This window comes from Varroa jacobsoni, unplaced genomic scaffold (assembly GCF_002532875.2).
Source record: "Varroa jacobsoni isolate VJ856 unplaced genomic scaffold, vjacob_1.0 scaffold_689, whole genome shotgun sequence".
Classification (NCBI taxonomy): domain Eukaryota; kingdom Metazoa; phylum Arthropoda; class Arachnida; order Mesostigmata; family Varroidae; genus Varroa; species Varroa jacobsoni.
This window is the reverse complement of record NW_019213591.1, coordinates 156,121-176,119: the sequence shown is the minus strand read 5'-3', so window position 1 is coordinate 176,119 and position 19,999 is coordinate 156,121. Positions and strand designations below refer to the sequence as shown.

At 41.0% G+C, this 19,999-nt stretch overlaps 1 long non-coding RNA gene across 3 annotated transcripts in view; it reads right to left on the bottom strand.

Moving 5' to 3' along the window:
* Nucleotides 1–19,999, bottom strand: part of LOC147753165 (uncharacterized) — a 46,725-nt gene that overhangs the window by 19,813 nt on the left and 6,913 nt on the right. For 2 of the 3 annotated variants that reach the window (XR_015312015.1, XR_015312017.1), the window contains exon 3: nt 19,058–19,451. This is a non-coding gene — a long non-coding RNA (uncharacterized LOC147753165). Of the gene's footprint in view, nt 1–12,257; nt 12,906–19,057; nt 19,452–19,999 lie in introns of those variants that run through there. The other variant, XR_015312016.1, reaches the window with a different exon arrangement.

Here is a 19,999-nt window from a genome sequence, read left to right as displayed (position 1 = left end):
TATATACTATTTCGCCATCGCCATCGTTGCTGCTATTATGAGTACCAACACGATTCTGCCCAAAGAAAAACACAGGCGTTGCAGCTAGGTTATGTGAAGACCTGCGTGGCGGACACCACAAGGGTGCGCGATTAGTCAAATCAAACTGGTATTTTTTGCTGGTATTCATTGGACCGTTGCTCGTAGCACCCACTACTACCAATATCAATAACAGCAGCGCCAATATCAACGAGGGCGGCAGAAATACGGCAACGGTGACTGGTAACGCGGCCGAGAAATAGCCGATGGCGTACTGCTGAAATACAGCTAATGTCTACGAGACGCTAAAGACAACGCCATGAAGGCGTGGAAAAGCAAACGGATGGTGTCTGTGTCCAGAACGAACGGCTGGCGACTATCGTACCAGTGACTGGAAGCACCGTCTGCACAAGGGATAACACAGAAGCCCGAAGAAATACCAACGACAACAAGCGTAAAAGGGCATTCAAGCTGTATGGACGTAACGTAGTGGGGTCGTCAGTTGGTGTGGACCAAATACAACGGAGGGCATCGCAAAAGTGAAACCAGTGCCTGTGTGTAGTTTATGGTGCACTTGATAACGGTGCTCATAATAATAACAACGCTAGGCGAAAGGAAAGCCTGGAAAAAAATCGCTACGGCTCTCGCTATTGGATTCCGACGCGGGAACATATGCGGGAAGCTAACGTTAATTGGAGCTAAACAAGGTTATGCAGATCGTCATACAATAACCTGTCCAGGTTATTCGCCTAGCATAAACGTAGAACAAAAAAAAAGCAAAGGAAAATAGACAAAACGGGCCTGAAATGTTGCCATTTCTAGGACAGCCATCTTGAAATCCTGGCACCTCACAGAAGTGCGCCGGTGAGTACACCTACGAACAGAAATATCTGCTATTATGAAGCAGATATCTCTGTTCGTCCTTTTTCTGCCTTGCCAGCCGGACGTCCTAGCTTACAGAACAGGTTCTTGATCGGTGCATCCTATAGAACCAGCTGAAGGTTCAGGCACTCGACGAAAAGCTTCTTTCTGTGGCAGTTTTCCCTGCTGTTGATAGAAAACAGGGGTAGAAAAAAAAGCAGCAGCAACAGCAGCACTCCGTATCGATGTCGCGGCCCGTGTAGAAACGGAAACACGTGTCGCCCTATAACGTTTGATGGAAGTAGTTTTAGCCGTTGTAGAAGTTGTTCGTTTTCTTCATTGTCGTCATGTGTCGAAATAAGTCAAGTCCTTATCTTTTGTGCGTTAGCTCTAGGTGAGGCTGGCCGTGAAGTAAAATCTGATCGAGCAGGAAAGGGTCTCGCCAGAGAGGAAGCCAAGCAAAGAGCAAAAAAATTTAAGAGTGATTCCTGATAATAAGTACATAGCACTGACGATCCCAATAACATCAGCGACTACTGAAGGACAACGACAGAAACAAGTGCATCTTAAATGTAAGCAAATATGAGACGACCGGTTATGAAGACCGTCGATACTGATCGGTTCCTTTGTCATTTTGTACGTTAGGAACGCTATCGACATTGGAAACAGCAGTTTTAATTTTTCCTGAAATCGCAGAGTTACGATTGAATACTGTGCAATGCTGCAACAGCTGCTCGACGAAGCGTGAAGATCGACAAATCTGTGTTTGTTTGTGTGAGTGTCAACGGCAGCGCCGGGCAAAAATTGTCGAATCGTAAAGTGTTATGTTGTTACCAACGTCGTAATATTGATAATAGTAAATATTTTTATCATTACTGTACTAGAAGTAGGTGAAGATTGTTGTCACCAATGGGATGTTGCTGGTGTCAGCGGATGCTGATGATCGTGGACGACTACGCAGTGAAAAGTGCGGGAAATTGTTAAGTGTTAATATTGGTAGTAATGATATAATACAACAAATAATTCTAATTATCGTAATTTGTTCTCGTATTAGCAAACAAATCGGGCGAGGTGGCGTGGTTCAGTTGTGAAGTGAGAATTTAACGTGAAAGATAATAGAATATAGATAAGCAACGACAATACGTGTTAAGGCTAGAACCCACACGTGTTCCTTACGATAAATAATGGATACAACGACGACATCGTTGGTAACAGTTTCAGCAGCGACAATAACAACAACAACAAAAATACCGCCGCGACGACGATGTAAAACTAGCGCCACCTACCGGTGGAATTGTAAGTATCGTTTTATCGTTTAGGCTATTAATACACAGAGAACTATTGGTAGGGTTCAGTGGCGCATACTGACCATCTCGGACAATACGACAGGTGATCGGGATACACGAAGGCAAAAGGTTACAACGACCGGCTTGTTTTAAGCCACGACGCACCGGTGCCTATTTTCTTAGCTTGCCTATCGATGAATAGATACATTTATCTAGCCAGTTCGTACTTAAATGGTGAGCGGCTATTCATCGTTAGCCATTGTAGATATGTGGACAAAATGTCGAAAAAAAAAAAAGACGAGGTTCATTCGGTCAATCGGCATGCGATGCGATACTATTTGCGTGAGTCTTCTCGGGTTGTAATCAGTCAGTCGATCTTTGTGCTTGTATACATGATGTATGGGCTACTGGGAACAAGTCGTAGGTACTAGACCAAGGCTTGATCGTTTACAATATTATAGGAATACTTAGGGTTTCGCAATTTTCTTGGTTTAACAGTAGCGAACATAGACTTGTAACCTAAGTAAAGTCATAGTAAGCTGGGTATTAAAGACGATTTGCAAGTGGTGTGCCATTATAATATTTTTCTTCAAAATCCTTTCGGAAATCTCCTCGTGAGTGAAAAGCTTTAAAGTTGACTGAACAAAATAACGCGTTCATCGATGCAACCGAATGGGGCGAGCACGCCAAATAATTTCGTCTCAGATTCTAAAGAAGAGCATAAGAAAAAAGAGGAAAATCGTGTAGAGAAGCGAGCACAAGATAAATGCGTAAAGTTTTTCTTTTTAGGTATACGTTGATATTCACAACAATAACGAACAACTAGCTGAAGACTGGTTGTTTGTTGAAGACGGATGCCACGTTTTTCTTATAGCCCTACCCCCAGTCGTAATGGGGCCCCCAGAACTATAAAAGCGAGTGTAGCAGAGGAACGAAATGTAGTATATTTGCATTTTTACGTTTCAGTTCATAGGAATTGTCGTAAGGACGTCTGACTTGATTCTCTTACTTGTTAACCTTCCTACTATCTAGACCCTATCATAAACGAGACGAGAAACAGACAACTGCGCACAAAAAACAGCTAGAGACAAACGTGAAAACCGGTAAACTTTATATGCTTTCGAAAGACAACGACCTTAAAGGAAGTAATCCTAACCATCTATCTGATGAAGGACGAAAATTGAGCAAGGGAATTCTTCATGGGTATTTGCTCAGGCGACGGCTACATAAGCAAAAAGAATACTTAAAAGATAAGCGGATCATGTCCGAAGCACAAATGGTGTTTGGATTGCAGGACCGCTAGCTATTTTATTTAGGGATTTACATATACCGTTCATTTATAACGGCCCTAACTGGCAGTAAAGGTCCGCCTTTCAATGAGTTTGTTGCACTTTTCTAAAAAGAGCCAACTACATATCAACAAAAACAGTAGACAGACCTAATTTCGAAAAGTCGTAAGCAGCCATTGCGCTGGAATACGCGAGAGGCCATTTGAAAAACATCCTCTCCACACGTTCAAAGACGTGGCACGGCGTGCGTCTAAAATTTAAGACTTCCATTCGACAGCCTAATTCATTGCCAGTTTTTCTAATCTGTGGCTAATTTTTTCAAATCTAAGGCAGACCTAGAGATCTAAATTTAAAAAGCTTGAAATATCACAAAAATTGCTCAAAAGCCGTTTTTGATATAGTGATTAAAAGGAACTTCGTCTGAACAGAGAAGTCCGCAGTATTTTTTTTACGAGTGAGGATCGATGAAGAGGTCATGTGTGTCCGTTTGCAGGACGTACACAGTGAATCGGCTGTTTCAGCATACATATATGTGCTGGCAGTCCTAGCTATTCATGAGACGGACAAGTACAAGGTGATGCTTGAAGAAAGAGAGAGATATATTTTGCAGCGTATAATATAGGGGAATCAAACCTAACTCTGGATTCTAACAATTAGTATGGAATGATGCATTTCGAATTTTCCTCCACATAATACAGAAGCACATATATACTGGGGCTGTGAAAGCGTCGCGCGTTAACTGCTATCAGTGGCTATTACTGTCGAGCGACCTTGCCAGACAATCAGATTTGATTGGATACCGAAAAAGTATGATCAAGCTGCCTCTTCAGGGCTGACTTATTTCGAGCCTTTACGGTTCTAGAAGCCTTACTTGGTAAGTAGGAACCGTCCACTCCGGCTGATGTGGTAAAAAGGTGACAACAAGTACCAGTCAACTTAGATCAGGCAATCATCAGCAAAGCAGATAACTTCCTCTTTACTAAAGTTGAAATCATTCATAGAATATGTTTTGATAGACGGGCTAGTGGCATGCTATAGTAAGCAGATAGCTGTAGCATTGCATTGACGCCAATAACAAGACATTATATAATTGGAACCACAATTTTATGGAGACATATATAGACTTCAACTTTTATTTCAAGTTTGTAATCAGAGGGCTAGATGTCTCCGTATCTCGCCTGTAACTATTACTGGCTATATCAATCAGTCAATTGGACTTTAAGTTTCCACGGGGTACGCAAGTAAAATGGTCTGGCGGATTTCCTATCAGGCCGAAGCAGTGAAAACGAACCTCTTCGAAGTGAAAACGGTTTAAGCAAGTAGTTGAATAACAATACAGTTACTTGAAACTATGTATGTATGTTCCAGATAAAACATACCTATATATATATATACGTATATCTAAATCTACAGTTACAAGCGCGTTGGCACATTGGAACTAAGCGAGTGTTCTCAATGTTACCGCTCCCTTTTCTAATACAACCTTGATTTTATGGACAGAATACACTTCGTGCAAATTGTATTCTTTCGTTGTCAGATTGTTCACGCAGGCGTTCCTCACGATCGTGCGTGACGATAACGTACCCATTGATGTTCGAATGATCTGACCACCATTCAATCTATACATGAATCCACGATGAAGAAGGTCAAAGGTACACTGAAGACCACACCGGACGCAGTTGACTACCATTACTCGAAATCTGTTGTGTAGCACTGTTTTCCCAGTCACTGAACCGGACAGAAAAGACCTGTAGAGACTATTCGCGTAAATGTTATATTTGACATAAAAGAGAAGTTCATTCACCAGCCAACGGTCAACTTCTATCAGTACTCTGCCATCTGTTACTGTCTATTACGAGCATTCTCACTATGAACACCAGTTGACGACGAAGACTTCGTGAGCAAATGGAATCTCCCTCTCCTTGTTTTTGTTTCCTTTCCTTTGCCTTTCATAGATTACCTCTAACGATTTAATTAACGAATCAAACAAGTAACACGGCCAGTTACACGATCATTTAGGCCTATCGGATACACTATTGTTCGTCGTTGAATTCAACTGGCTAGCTTTTGCCTGTATCTCTGAACGATTTATTGCCCAGTCACATGGTATCTGCAGTGTCGTATGCCTGCGGCGGTGAAGGCGACCCCCGCGTCGAGCTTGTTCGTGGCAGAATACGTAGATGTGGTCGGCGCAACTTGTTTTTCTATGGTGATGGGCTATCAACTAACCTGTGTCAATATGTGACCGCTGTAGCAGTATTGCTACGATAATTGTGCTATTGAAATAAGGTTATAGAGCAGTACCATCTTGGATTTAAGCTCGGTCTCGTCCTTTTTGTTGTCACGATATTCGTTGTTACTGGCCAGAAACAATACCTTGCCCGCTCCCATAGTCGGCAACCGATGAGTCGACGACACCAGTCTTGTTACTGTTCAATCGGTTAACGAAAAATTGTGCTGTTCTCTGCACCTTATTCCGTTGGGGTTCGACTAGCTACTTTAGCACTTTACCATTACCTAGTACACAAACATACGTGCTCTTTCATGCAAACAGAATGCAGAAACGAAGCGGTTCTGATAGCGACGTTGGCGACAAAAGGCGCTTTCGTTGACAGGCGTCAGCACCTCGCTGCAGACTCGATCGCTATCCATGAACGAGCGAGTGAGCAGAGGAGAAGCGATAGGATGACATATTTTTACTGCAGCTAAATTGAACAGGTCACCAAGTAGCCGTCAATCGCGCAATAATATCAGTAGTATTCTAGGCAATATTTGAGCGTGACCTGAGGACGGCATCGGCAAGCCGGTCAAGGACCGCATATATATAGGAGGCCCGGAGGGCGACGCCCGGAGACAAGCCATGCGAACTAATCTTGTACCATCTCTGTCGGGCATAATCTGAAGCGGCGAATGTCAGCGCGTAATTGGAGAAAGTGACAAAACAGCATCAGTTATGCTCGTGGCCGGGTACTGACCTCACAAGCTATAGGAAGTACAAGCGATTAGTGGCCAAGCGTGAGTACGGAGGTTATAATAACTTGAGAGTCCCTAGTAGATACGTTTGTACTTGTATGCCTACAACATGTGCTCAATATGTGCTCGTGTTCTCGGCCGAGTTCATCAAAAGGATGCCATTGGCCTAGATGGATTGCGCTGTTCGTTGGACGATTGAAGTTTCTTTACGGATGATGACTTGTTTCTAAAAGTGGCGGTGTACCAAAAGCCGTCGATGGTTGAAAGAGCCAAGCAAACGCTGCTAGTGAATAGAAACAAGCTGCCCCAATTTAAGCAATCGAACTAAAGGAATATCGATCAGTAATGAAATTATGCTGTCCTTCAGTTTTGGTTGAAGTGGTTTCATTCATGTCTGTTCGTCTTTACGTTCTCGCAACAATTTTACAGTCAATTAGACTGTAGCAAACAAATTAACGCGGTCTGTCGAACTTTTTTTGACGTTAGCATATTGCAAATGCGGGCTGGCAACACGGCCATAGCTCCAGAATAACGTCAAGAAATCTTGAAAAGTATCGTATGCAGTACGGATTCTAATCATATAGAAAATGGCCTAAATTGCTACCAGGTCTGCAAATGCTGCCAAGCAGGCCTACATACGCGGAGCTAGTTAAACAGCCATTTCAGGTCGTTGGTTGGCTTTTCGGATCGTCTACGCATCGTGCAGGGATGCAGCTGCATTTCTCAACTGTCGAATGCCCAGTCTCAAACTTTCTAAGACTTCAGACTACCCCAGGCTTCACAGATGTTGGCTTTAATTTTTAGACATCTAAAATAGTCAAAAATATACTCGTTACCGTAACAACGCCATTACTAGTACAAAAGTAGTATGGGTGTGTATAGAGGCAATGATGTACTGATTAGTTTATAAAGTAAACGTTATCTTATGCCCACCTTTGTTCATATATATATAGTTTTATTTCTACTCGCCGTAGCGGTGAGCAAATCGTTAGAGAACGCTTGGCCAATGGACTTAAATCATTAGTTGACTTTCGGCAGTAATGCCAATTAGTACAGGGTGAGTTGTTCTTTTGTAAAGTTAAAAAAAAAAAATAAAACTTTTACAGTTAGTAGAGTCTACGTCTTCTTTTCGATAAAAGTAGAAGTTAGACTATGAAACAAAGAGCGTTCTCAGAAAGTAGCAAAAAAAAAAGTGCAATTAAATTCAGTTCAACTATTGCTACAACTATTTCTGTACACTTAGTTTTACTCCAGGATAGTTAAGCATTTTTACCTCTATATATGCTAGATATTTAATCATACAATTGCTTTGGTAGGTTTAGTTGACGTTTTAGAGGTTTACGCAGTTTTTTTGCCTATGGCACTTTATCATGTCAGTATTATGATTATTTTTTATTAGTTGCCTCGTTACGTGGATTCAGTCAGTGACTGGCTAACTGTGCGCTACAATCGTCTATTCCGCGCAAAAATTAAACATTTCGTGTCGGATTCAAATAATAACAAAAACAGTAATAAGATGATGCTGGGACTACTGTAAACATTACCATCGGCGGATACTATTCATTGATTTGCGCGATCAGTGACTGTTACACCCGGGTTATACCAGTGGCAGGCGAGGTTTCTCGTGGCGCGTAAAAGATTGGGGGCAAGCTACGGTACAGAGGGAAAAAATAAGAAAGGAGATAAGTTTTGAACACAAACCGTTTGGCAAAAAAAAATCCCTCTGAATCTGCTGAGTTCACCGATCAGCTTCAGTTCCGTGTCAAAATCTCACAACGTCTCCTCACGTTGCGTCTATGTATTGGGTACACATTGAACACACGTTTTTTTTTTTACATTTTCCCTAAATCGTATTATCGTTTATATGGCGATCAGGGAGTTGGGTGATTTTGGGTTCTAAATTGAGCACACAATTTGATTTTACCATTACCTTGCTAACAACATTATGGAGATTAGACAGTAGTATTTTTTCTTTGAGCCATAATGATAATTATTTCAGGTTATTAATCTTAAGAAATACACGCAATCGTTTGCTTTACTTCAGTACAATTGACCCTCTTTTTTCCTACTTAATTAATACGACAGACCGTCATTACATGGACACTGCTGAAGCAGAATATGGATGATCGGTGTACAGAAAGTGGTGCTCTAAACACCAAAATAACATTGTGTGTACCAGTAAACGAATTACGATGAGGTTCTGATTGAGTCAGCAAAGCGGTAAAGTTTTATTACAGCGTCGTATAGGCAGAAGGGGAGGTTATATAGGTCTGGTTTCACAAAAGTACGCGTGCGTCGTGGGCGTATCACACGAGAAACAGGGAAGCCTTTGAAGTCGCACAGATGGGACAAATGCATTAGTAAATTAGGTCCCGTACGATACCGGAAAGTGTGATAAGGCTTCGGAGAGGCCTTTGTCACATGCGCAAGACGTAAAGGTCGTCAATAGATGAAGCCTTGCTTGCTTGCTTGCTAACACTACCGTCCTTAATGGTAAAGCTTTTTTTTTTTTTTTTTTTATCTGAGAAACCTGCCTGACAAGATGCTACAATGCTACCCCGGAGCAAATTACTTAGAAGGGTGTAGGATTCAAAATAGAATTTCATGGTCTAATCATTCGGCAACTGCCTTCGTTTAACGTTGCTTGTGACTCACAAAACAGTACACTGAATAGCTTGTAGTATGGGTCGTGTCTGACTGCCTAACGTGTGCAGGCGTCTACATACGTATGAAATAAATCAGAGATTCAAGTTTGCCATTAGTTGAGATAAATCATTTTTTTTCGAGAAAAGTTAATCAAAAGCCTTAATTACCAAAACAGACTAGTTAGATAACAGCTATGAAGTGTCTTCATCAATCGTTCAATTCTTACAGTTGGTTCCGCTAGATTCCCTAATTGGTCGGTGTTAGCGCCACGTACGACCGGGGCCTAACTGAATTCCTCCAAAAATCCGTGAAAAGTAACTTCACATATAAATGGCTTGAGTTCTACGGCGATTCAAAGCACCCGACACAATTACGGACCCAGGCAACCATTGAGTACCTAATATTCTTAATTGCTATGTTTACGAGTAACCGGTTGATGGCCGATTAATAGCTTCAAATATGTCTTTATTCCCTGGTGCGTGCTTAAACATTTGCGAGCTTTGTTTAAGCTGTTTTCACTGTGTTCCCATGCAGCAAGAACGATTTATCTCTTCGAAAATTACTGATGGAACTGTGCCCGGACTCTAAAATAGTCTATAAACTCTTCCTTGTGAACAGACTGGATAGCTAGCTCGTTTCGACCCGTACTGAGATTGTTATACAATGCATTCTCTCTTACTAAGTACACAGTGCAAGGGGAAACATTATGTAATACGCGAAAGGTTTACGGGCAGTAGCTATCAAGTGGGGTGGTCCTACGGCGTTTTATCGAGCTGATTTCATTTAACTCAACTCTGAAAAAACGGAGGCTCTGAGTAAGAGTATATTCCATTGTACTAAACAAAATAAAGAGAAGTCCCTAACAACGACGTTCATTATGTATTTTCAAATTAAATTGATTACTCATTGTTTCTACCAGCATAAACCTAATAAAAGAATTAGACGAAGCGCGTGCACTGTCGATACTTAAGCAAGGTTCGTCTATTTTTTTTCGTTTTTTTTTTTTTTATCAACAAGCGTTCGCTCTATAAGTTTTCGCCATTTTTATGATTGTTATCGCTTATCTCGAGCGTTCGAGTTACGTACTATCCAGCGGTTCAGGTTGTCAATTGAGTAGCAGTGAAAACAGTATAGCATTGAAATATCTGAGTGGAATATCATGTCTCAGAAGATGGCTTCGTTCTATAGATTTAATTCGATCACTTGTTAATTTCAAATATAATAAATTTATTTGGAACGCAATTAAGGCCCAGCTGATGCAGGACGATGCCGTACACACGTCGTGTTCCGATCAAATAGACTGAGAGCACCTATATTTCGTATGTGGGTATCCTGTCGTCGAACATGGTTCCGGCAAAGCGCTCTGCTGATGCACATATCGTTCAGAACCGAAAACTCGTAAGCCTCAAAAGAGGAAAGCGAGAATCTTAATTTAAAATTTCTAATTTTGCCTCAATCGTAACGGTATCGGGTATTCTCTTTCGGCTGGCTACTGTTCGTCGTTCGTCGAAATCGGCCTTTTGCAGACCTTATGAATGGTATTCATAAGGTCTGCACGGAGTCAATCGGTTCCGCAGATCCAGCGTAGAGAGATGCCACGTCCTTTCACCCCACTGCGTATGGGATCAGGCGCAAAAACTCGATTCAGCTTTTCGAAAACGAGTTGATTCACAAACTTGTCAACCAGGGGACGCCAGAAGTGAAAGGAACATTTGAGTAACCTTCACCGCCACCGGAACACCGTCCTTGTCGTATAGAACATAATTAAACCGAACCAATTAAACTAGCAGATCGATGTATACTGGAACTATTTACACTCCACTGGTAGCACGATGATCGGCTATGCCGTACAGAATATCCGTCCTTCATCATTAGAGGAAATCTGGATCGTATTAGCAATAAGCACAGAAACAATTAGCTTGCGTTGAACGTCATCTTTTAAACAATAACAACCAGTTACCACTGTTTGTTATGGATTAACATTCTGTAGTTATCAAACGAAAATGTCTCTTGACCGACCTTTATAACGCTACCCATCTCGCTTGTCGGCCCTTCTACTAATATTCAGCTCAACATATCAGAATGGCTCATGAAATGATCGGGTCTGCTCATGCGCTGGGAGAAAATTATTTGCTCAGTGTAAGGACACAGACTGATAGCTGCCTAGCCCCCTTACTTGTCTAATGAATTGAACTGGACACTTGGATGAGTGTAGTCTTGTGGACTAATTTAAGCGCGCTTTTTTTGATGGGTTGAACCATGAGCGATCCCACTGATTTTGGGTTGCTTTTAGTTTGACATCCGCGTCCGATCCTGCGGTAGTAACTCCGGCGGACAGAAGATTCATGCTATAAAAAAAAAATTATATATATATATATATATGTAAAGCATATACATGTGGAAACGAGTATAGAAATGAGGGTTGAAAGCCTATTTATATGTAACTCTATTCTATGGAAGCCTATTCTATGTGGACCCTTTATCGGCCATGTTGTGGCGTTTAATTACTTAAACATTAGAACAATTTTTGGGGTGGCGCTGCATTCGTACTTAATAACTTACTCGTAAGTAATATTTTTCTTTAAGGTCTAAAAGATTTTTTAATGACGATGTATCGTCTTGTTTTGTATCAACTATTGCAAATATTGTATCTTCGTGAAGTAAATAATCGTCGTAGACAGTTTTTTTATTGATATGAGAAAACCAATTAGTGAAATTTTCGAAAACTATCTTGCCAGATAATAATAATAATAACAGGGAGGAATAGTTATGGCCGATTGATCCATAGGACGAAGCATTGGACATCGAAGAGTCTCGCGTAGGGCTCCTTTCGAATAATTAGACATTGGCCTAAAGCAATGTGAGGTCTTCAGGACTACATAATTTGTTCTATTTGAGCTATACGTGAAACGATAAACCTTGCTTCCTTCCCAATCGAGCAAACAGATACCTAATGTAGACTAGCTGTTCATTTGAAAAGTACTGAGTTTCAACTTAATTGACACTTATCTTCATAGGATATCTTATCTTCTGCAGGCTTTTTCTTCTGTTGATGATATATTCTAAGCAGGTGTTCATTTGTAATTGAATCGTTGATGTTATGCTTTAAGATTATTTCATGTTATAGCCAAAAGCTGACTTTTTGCGGTCATGGTTTCAAATGATGCTTGCATGTGGATATATGTTCTGAGTTTTACGTTCGCTACTGCCATTAAGCATTGCTTCAGATGGATAGAAGTAGGCACAGAACGACAGTGTCTACGTTTGGGTCGAAATTTAGACTACGTCTCGTTACGTTTAGTAGAATAGCGAGTCATTACGAAGACGATATTAGCGTATGCCGTTAGTTCTGCGGCCTATATTTGTTTTATTGCATTGAATTTTTATAGTTCAGTGAACAATTTGATAGCCGACGTAATCGGAAACGTTTTTACGTAAGTGTCTCTGTAATGGTAACACATACAGATATTTCTATATGAGACGCAAAGGATTTTTAACGGAAGCCAATCAGTTTTATTTTTTATATATTGTTAAATGTTACGAATAAAGTTATTTGATCTTTATATTATGTACATTTAGAGAATTGCAGTTATATATATATATATATATATATATATTTGTACCTAGATAACATGATTTTATGGAAGAATTTTACTTTTGTGCATCAACGTTAATAATGTTATGTAATATTAACATAAAAAATAAACAGTGATAGTGGATTACGGCGTTGTTCAGTTGAGTCGTTTGCACTAAATCATTTCGTTCCTTTTCAAAATCTCTAGGTATGCTTCAAGATAATTTTAGCATACCTCTTTGAGGGCTCGAAAATGACCTAGAAGAAGAAGAAGAAGAAATGCACAAATAAAAAATCCACCGCGGTTTACACCAGTGTTTCTACGCTTGCTATGATCTATTCAAAATAACATACTGCCATAGTTTATATGTGCATAAATGTCAGGCCAAGCTAGGCCAATTCTAGTATAAATTTTGCTGAGTTTGTCTAGGCCAGGGACAGCAGTATTGAATTTTTCTATTAGCCGTACTAAAAATAGCACTTCCCAATGGCTGATATATTCTTCCTTGCGACACAAAGAGCCAATGAGTAAGTAGAGGGCTTCCGCTCAGATCCCAGAAAGCGCACGGTCACCATCGACCTCTCATCGTTGGCTCTCGTGTCCAATGAACGCGAGCGTCAGAAGAACTGGCTTCACTTCCGTCAACGGCGTCGCCGTTGTTGTCGCCGTCGGAGCAAGCTGGCGCCATACGCCGTACGTGGATTGATGGAAAATTGTACTTTTTGAAACTGCGGTTCATCGTAAGCAAATTGAAATATTTATAATAACAAATATGGTTTACTCACCATATGATGAGCACCCATAATCAATTGATATGCCACAGGCATGACACAAGTTTTTCAGTGTTAATAACTTCCGAAAAATCAATGGACGTTATTACTTGCTGAGTGATGGATCTATTCTGAAATTGTGCACATGTATGCATACTTACACACGCTGTTTATTGAAATCTGTCTTAGACTACACAATTTTCAATGTTTTTCATTAGTTAGTGTGCGTGTAAGTTAGTTTCGAAGTTATAGTTGCTACAATTGTTTTGACTGGTAATAGAAAAATGTAAAGTTTCTTACAAAGCGCGATCCGGCTTTTTTGCGATGCTCCTTCCCTATCGTTCCATATTGTCCTCTTTCCCACTGCTTCATTGAAAATTCGCGCATATGGCAGTCCCGTTTTTGTACGGTTTCTTGAGTCGGTCGCTGTGCACATGCTCAGCAATGCATTGACACGTTAACTCCATGAACGTGGGCTAATTTGCCCCACTTATAAACAATCAAATTTCGTTAGGTACGAGCAAGCAATTTGGCGGGTCTCATCAGAGTTCAACGCCAAAGGTCTGACGCCAAATGTCAGTCCATAGTTTTTTTTGCCCAATAACAGCAGCAATAGTAACAGTAAGAACCGAATCAAGCACATGGCAGAAGCGTCTCCAACAAAATGAGGATGGTGAAATCAATATCGGAAGTGTCAAATTCGTACGGAACAGATTTAGTATCTCTGTCATTTGGAGGATTGCTCGAGTGCCTCTCTAAGAAGTTGATTATATAAGGTTGTGTTATATATTGTCGTGTGCCACTTGTCAAACGCGATCCTATCGTGGGAATGATTCATTCTGCGCCACTTTTGTATTATCCTAGGACCCCTTATTAGTTTGTGCGTATTTTTCAATTATGGATAAGTAGCAATTCAAGATGGCGTTTAATTTCGACAAAGATAGCATTTAGGTAGATGTTAGGTAGATAACGGATAGTTTGAACCAAGTCATCGCTACGCACCTCGCCACCAACCATATGAAAGGCTTTCGAATACACGAAATCTGTAGCTCCTCTATTGGGATGAGGTGTGTTCTTCATACCGTTATAAGATTAGTCAATTTTAATATTTAGTATGACTTGTGGTACGAGACAAAGTGGGTGTCAGTAGATAATTCTGGCAGTACTGGTTTAATTTTTTTGTAATCTTATTTTGCCGCACAGCTTGTTGACAGCAGTGGCTCCAACAAAGCGAAGGCTCAATAGGCATAGTCAGTTACCAACTAAGTACTTTTCTGCCACAGCATGGAAATCGCGTCACTAGGCGACACCATGTCAGTGTACGGCCTGGGACAAGGATGTATACCTTCCAAGAACGCTATCTTCTTCGAGTGTATTTTAAAGTACTATTTCTGACATCGATAAGTCTGTTGTGCTTCTATCGACGCTCGGCAGTTACCGACCGCTGCAATTCGTTAATCACAACAAGTAAATCCTCAATTGACTTCAATGCCAACACTGAGCAACTAGACAAATACGTTTTTTATTCAACGGAACCTATTAGTAATCGTTTGTGCAATGTTCATGTTTGAACGACTATATTGACAAATTTTCGTATTGTAACAGCAATACTTTGCATAAGGTTCTGAACCTATATTAACCATCTCTGAGCAGACAATGTTGTTTGGCTTTTGGTCTTCTTCGTCGATCTTCACTACTCAATTTCCGATTCATTCTTTCCTTCGTCGACTCATCACTTTTTTGTCATTTTCATTACCTGATTTTTGGATTCGAAATCGCCTTCACTGGAGGAGACATTACCGCGACTGGGAATGCACAAAGGAATATACAGGTGTTTTTCTTCATGAAGTAATCGCAGGGGCAAGTCACCACGCGTGTCGGGATCAGTCGCAGCAGGTCGAGATGGACGTGTACGGCTACAAGAAGAAGAGGAGGAGAAGGCTTCAAACTAGATAGCGTCTAGCGTGTTCTGATAGTTCTTGGTAGGAACCGAGCCGTCTCCGTCCATCTCTTATGCTACCAAAAGGGGGCGACAGCTACAACGATAAGCAAAACTCGAAAAAAATGATTTCCTTCCCAAAAAACGTCTATCCTTGCTTCTCTTTTCGAGCGATCTATCGGTAGCTTCAATCCACTACGATGCCCCGAGTCCGCCAGCGGACGTCCGCATTTTGTGGAAGCGAGTAATAGGGCAACCGAAGGGCTGAGGGAAACTCTAAAGCTATATGGGTCGGGAGGTTCTACTGACGTAGCTCCGCTTCCGTTTTCTAGTTCATTAGCCCTGTCCAAAGCTCTTTTTCCCTTTTTATGTCATTCCCCCTCGCTCTGTTTTCTTTCTGTTGCTGTCTAATACAAGCCGGTAGTAACATACGTGGTTCTATCGCTTTCATTGTTATCTAGATGTCTGTGGGTTGTTCTACGTCTTTTACTGCGTGCTTGCCTATCTGTGCCTATCCGTGAGGCATACATACCCCACTCAGTGAATTGCATAAAAACGTTTCCGTCGTCCCGCCTATCCTCGCCTAACTGCTTCTCCCATATCTTTTCGTCTACAGTTTCTACCTCCATTTTTCCTTTTTTGGTTGTTGCGTCACCATTTCATAGATTTTGCTGCAGACCAGCTATTCGCTGCAATGCGGTTAGCTGGTGCCGAATGGGTTTTAGACGATGATGTGAGAGAAATCGCGTTGTAACGTGGCTGTTGAACGACAGCGAAGAAAGCTTGCAGCTGGCACTGCTGTCTCAGACGTTCAGTTATTGACAAACCTAACATTCTGACCTTGTTGTGTTGTATCCACTTGGAAAGCGGGGATTCGAAGGGGGAAAAGGAAAAGAGATCCAGGCTTTTACTAAACAGACGGACCTTCAAATCTACCTTGACCAATGGCCTGTTTAATCCCATGGGTCTCATGTAGCCAGAGTTTCGGCTATTCAGCAGAGCCAACAATAAAAACTCTGAAGAAAATTCGAAAATTCAAATCATTAGTACTAAGGTAGGGCTCTCCGCCACTCAACGCGTACCTCGTCATATAGTAGTTGCCGTTGTCGAAGCATGATTAATCCGTTTCTGGGGTTCAATTTACAGTCGTTTGTTCGTCAGTCGCCATCGTACCTCTCCACGCATACCTTCCAGTAAGCACCTCTAATGCAAACAGCGTTCAACACCTAAGTTTCCTTACGATCTTTGCCATGTCTACTAAGCGCCTCGATGACGTAGTATGAATAAGACTTTTGAGTCTTTTACGTCTGCCCGTATTAGCACCATAACAAATTCCGTTCAGTGGCTCTCCTGATACTGTCTGGCCTGTCGATATAATCAGACGTTTAAACCCGAATGAAGTGCACGAATAAGGCTAGCTGAGGTAGCACCTTCTTACTTTTCCACGCGGCTAAAGCACAGACGCCCTCCTTGTTTTTGATATATAAATCATCGTATCACTCAGACCTTTAGTAGTGATTTGTAAAAGTGACACCTTTCATAAACAGTTACTTATTGATAACTTCCTTTAGATTATTTTTAACTAGCTTTAAATTGTGTCTTTGAAGTTCATTTTGATAGCAATTTTGCGCTCGTTTGCAAATGGTTTGTTTTTTTACTAAACGTTACTATGGCATATTTCGAAGTCAGGTTTGAGAAACTTTGACTCGCCGGTTTGTCAAATATTAGGGCATTAGTTACCGTCGTGTTTAGATTGTTGAGACTTCAGAGTGTGGTATGCTACAAACGTTTATTTGACCGCATTCAGATTCAGAATTCCGGTGGCAAGTCGCTGAAGTATAACAAAGAGAACTGCCTAATGTTGATGCCACACTCTCTTTTTTACGCAGAACGCACAAATCCTTCAGATAGCCATATTTAATGACTACTTTGTCTTTTTTTTTTTCTATCTATGCTAAGATGTACGCTTGACTTGTCTCTCCTTGTCGAGCTGTCGAATCACAAGAAGGCAACTTGATAAATCCAATATCTTCTCTGGCCGTTGCATGCGTTCAGCCAATAACATCAAAATTGATTACATCCTTATAGAAAATTCTGGTCCGATGTTGAACGACTGAGCATTTCTGCGTAACATCAGACCGACCTATCTCTGTCTGTTTTATGAAGCTACAATAAATTGGTGTCTAGAAAAATAAGGAAAATTAAAGGGTTTAACCTAACGTTTTTGAAAATTTGTCAAATCTGAATTATACGATTTGAAAAATTAACATTCTTTCAAAGTATTACCACTAATATAATACAGACATGTTAAGCCATGGCGGCTCACAACTGTCAACGCTACGGGCGTGTATATTTGTCGACTATATAGTATCGTATCGGCGTAATCATGGGCCGATTGTCTAGAACTACCATAACTTTGTTCGCGGCTGGAAACCGACAGAAGGTCGGTCACCGTTCCGATGAAGCGAAAAATAGTTACCGGTTCCATCTTATATATAAGATATATACATATAGATGATGTACTAACCATTTGGCGATGACAAGTATTTATAGTATACATTTGAGTATATATAATATGTATTTATGAATTTAATGAGGTATGCCTTTGAAGAGAGAATTTTTACCGGTTTGTATACGAATCAATGATGGACTGCATTGTCGTTAAAAGTCGTACAGGAGCGTACTTTTACAATGATTCCATCCGTAGTAGAGTTCCGGGCCCTCTGATTAGCGATTCACGAAAACCAAAAAACGAGCGGCCACTATCGGACTAAACGAAGAGCACAGTTTTTATAGATTTGGAAGTTTACGGCAGAGTAAAATACTCTTATCATATTATTGCTGCGACATATTTGCCCTGCCATACTTGATGTCATTAGGCTGATTGAACCCGTATCGAGCTTGGCCATTTTTCGGTGTACTACTAGCGTGTAGCTGTTTTTCGTCCGTCTAACAAAAACAAACATTGCCAAACAATCCTACCTTAATGACGCGCGATAGACAAACCTGTCGCCCGGCTCAAAAATACTTCGGTATTCCCTAATGAAACATACCTTCCGAGAGGCCATTCAACTGAATTAGGTCAGTTGCCCGGAAGGGCGCCTGTGAAGGCTCACCAAGCGGCGACTATACCAACTAATTTTAGGAACGCGTGCTATTCTAGGTTCGAGTACGGGCGTAGACACACTTCGTTTCATCCTGGGAGCCCGTCGTCTTATAGAACACCTAGCGGCGATGGCGAACCTTAAGTTCAATTACCAGAACTAAAATATTCACCTTAAGCGACCTTTTAAGCATATGCAAATAAGGCATTGTGTATATTGTACACTTACATAATACTTAGATGTATGTTAGTATAGGCTTACTGACCTCACGTAATAGACTTCGACAGTAATTACTTAGGTCTAATGCGGTTTTTATTTCTCTCTAACTGAAATAAGTGTTACACGAAGGCAGTATACATAATAGTGCTCACACCTTGTTTCGCACTAAGAAGGCCGGCCGACTGAAATATAATAATAATAATAATAAAACAACGTGTATTTTGCTCAACCCATAACGCCTGGGAAAAAATGCATCGTAGCTGAACCGTATCGAAATCCGCCCATGAGGTGCACCTATAGTCAACGCTTTAAATGTTCCAATTGGCTTTTGAATACATTCATTTCTATAGTTACTAAACTAAATTAGCCGTACTTACCGTTTGTCGTTGCTGTATACACTTTCGGGTTAGTCCAATAGTTTCGATTTGGATATACCCCAAATGCCTCGATTTGCTCCTGGTGCCTTTAACCGGAAGGAACCAAGTTCACCGACTCCATAATGGAGTGTAAGGTTGGCGGGAATGTTGTACTATCCCCGGCCCACAAAAGCAATAAACGAGACGATCGACGTGCTGGGACACGATCTGAGCAACAAAGGGTGTCATCAAAATAATGATCCTCAAACCCGCGATGGATCTGTCGTTCGCCGCCCGTTTCTGCCTCTGCCACGTCGGGGAAAGCGTTGAGTCCCATGTTTCGAGAGCGCGAAAAGGTTGGCTCAGTATAAAACCAACACAGGAAACTCAGCGTAGCGGTTCCGGTAACTGCAAACTGGCAACAGAAAGGAGAACGGCTGAAACAGAAGTTGTTCTGAGAATTCCTACGGCGCATCATCCAGCGCTCTATGTGATTGCCGTGAGCGGTGGCAATGATGGGGGCATCATTGAGGCATCTGTCGTCGTGCGGTTTGTCGTAATTCGCTATGCCTTTGTCGAGAACTCAAAAAAGATAGAATTTGTTGTAATTCAAAATTTCGATTGGATATTATTGGTTGCCATTTGAATAAGCTTCCCTCAGGTGTGTCCGATCAAGGCGTACTGTCAACAGACGGCAAAGTATATATATTTTTTTTAATATAGAACAAAGCCGTTAATTGGATGCTTTGTAAGAAGTTTGACTGCACATATCATACTTATAATATTGTATATCTGTAGAAATTGCGACATTAAAGCCCGCACGTGACTTAAAGTTGAAACCTTCGTTACTTTACTTTTTAATTTATATGTATCATTTATGCATACCGTAGAGCTTGAACCAGTAACCTGTTTTTTTTTTAGTTAGACGTAACTTTACCTACAAAAAAACACTGTTGTGGACTT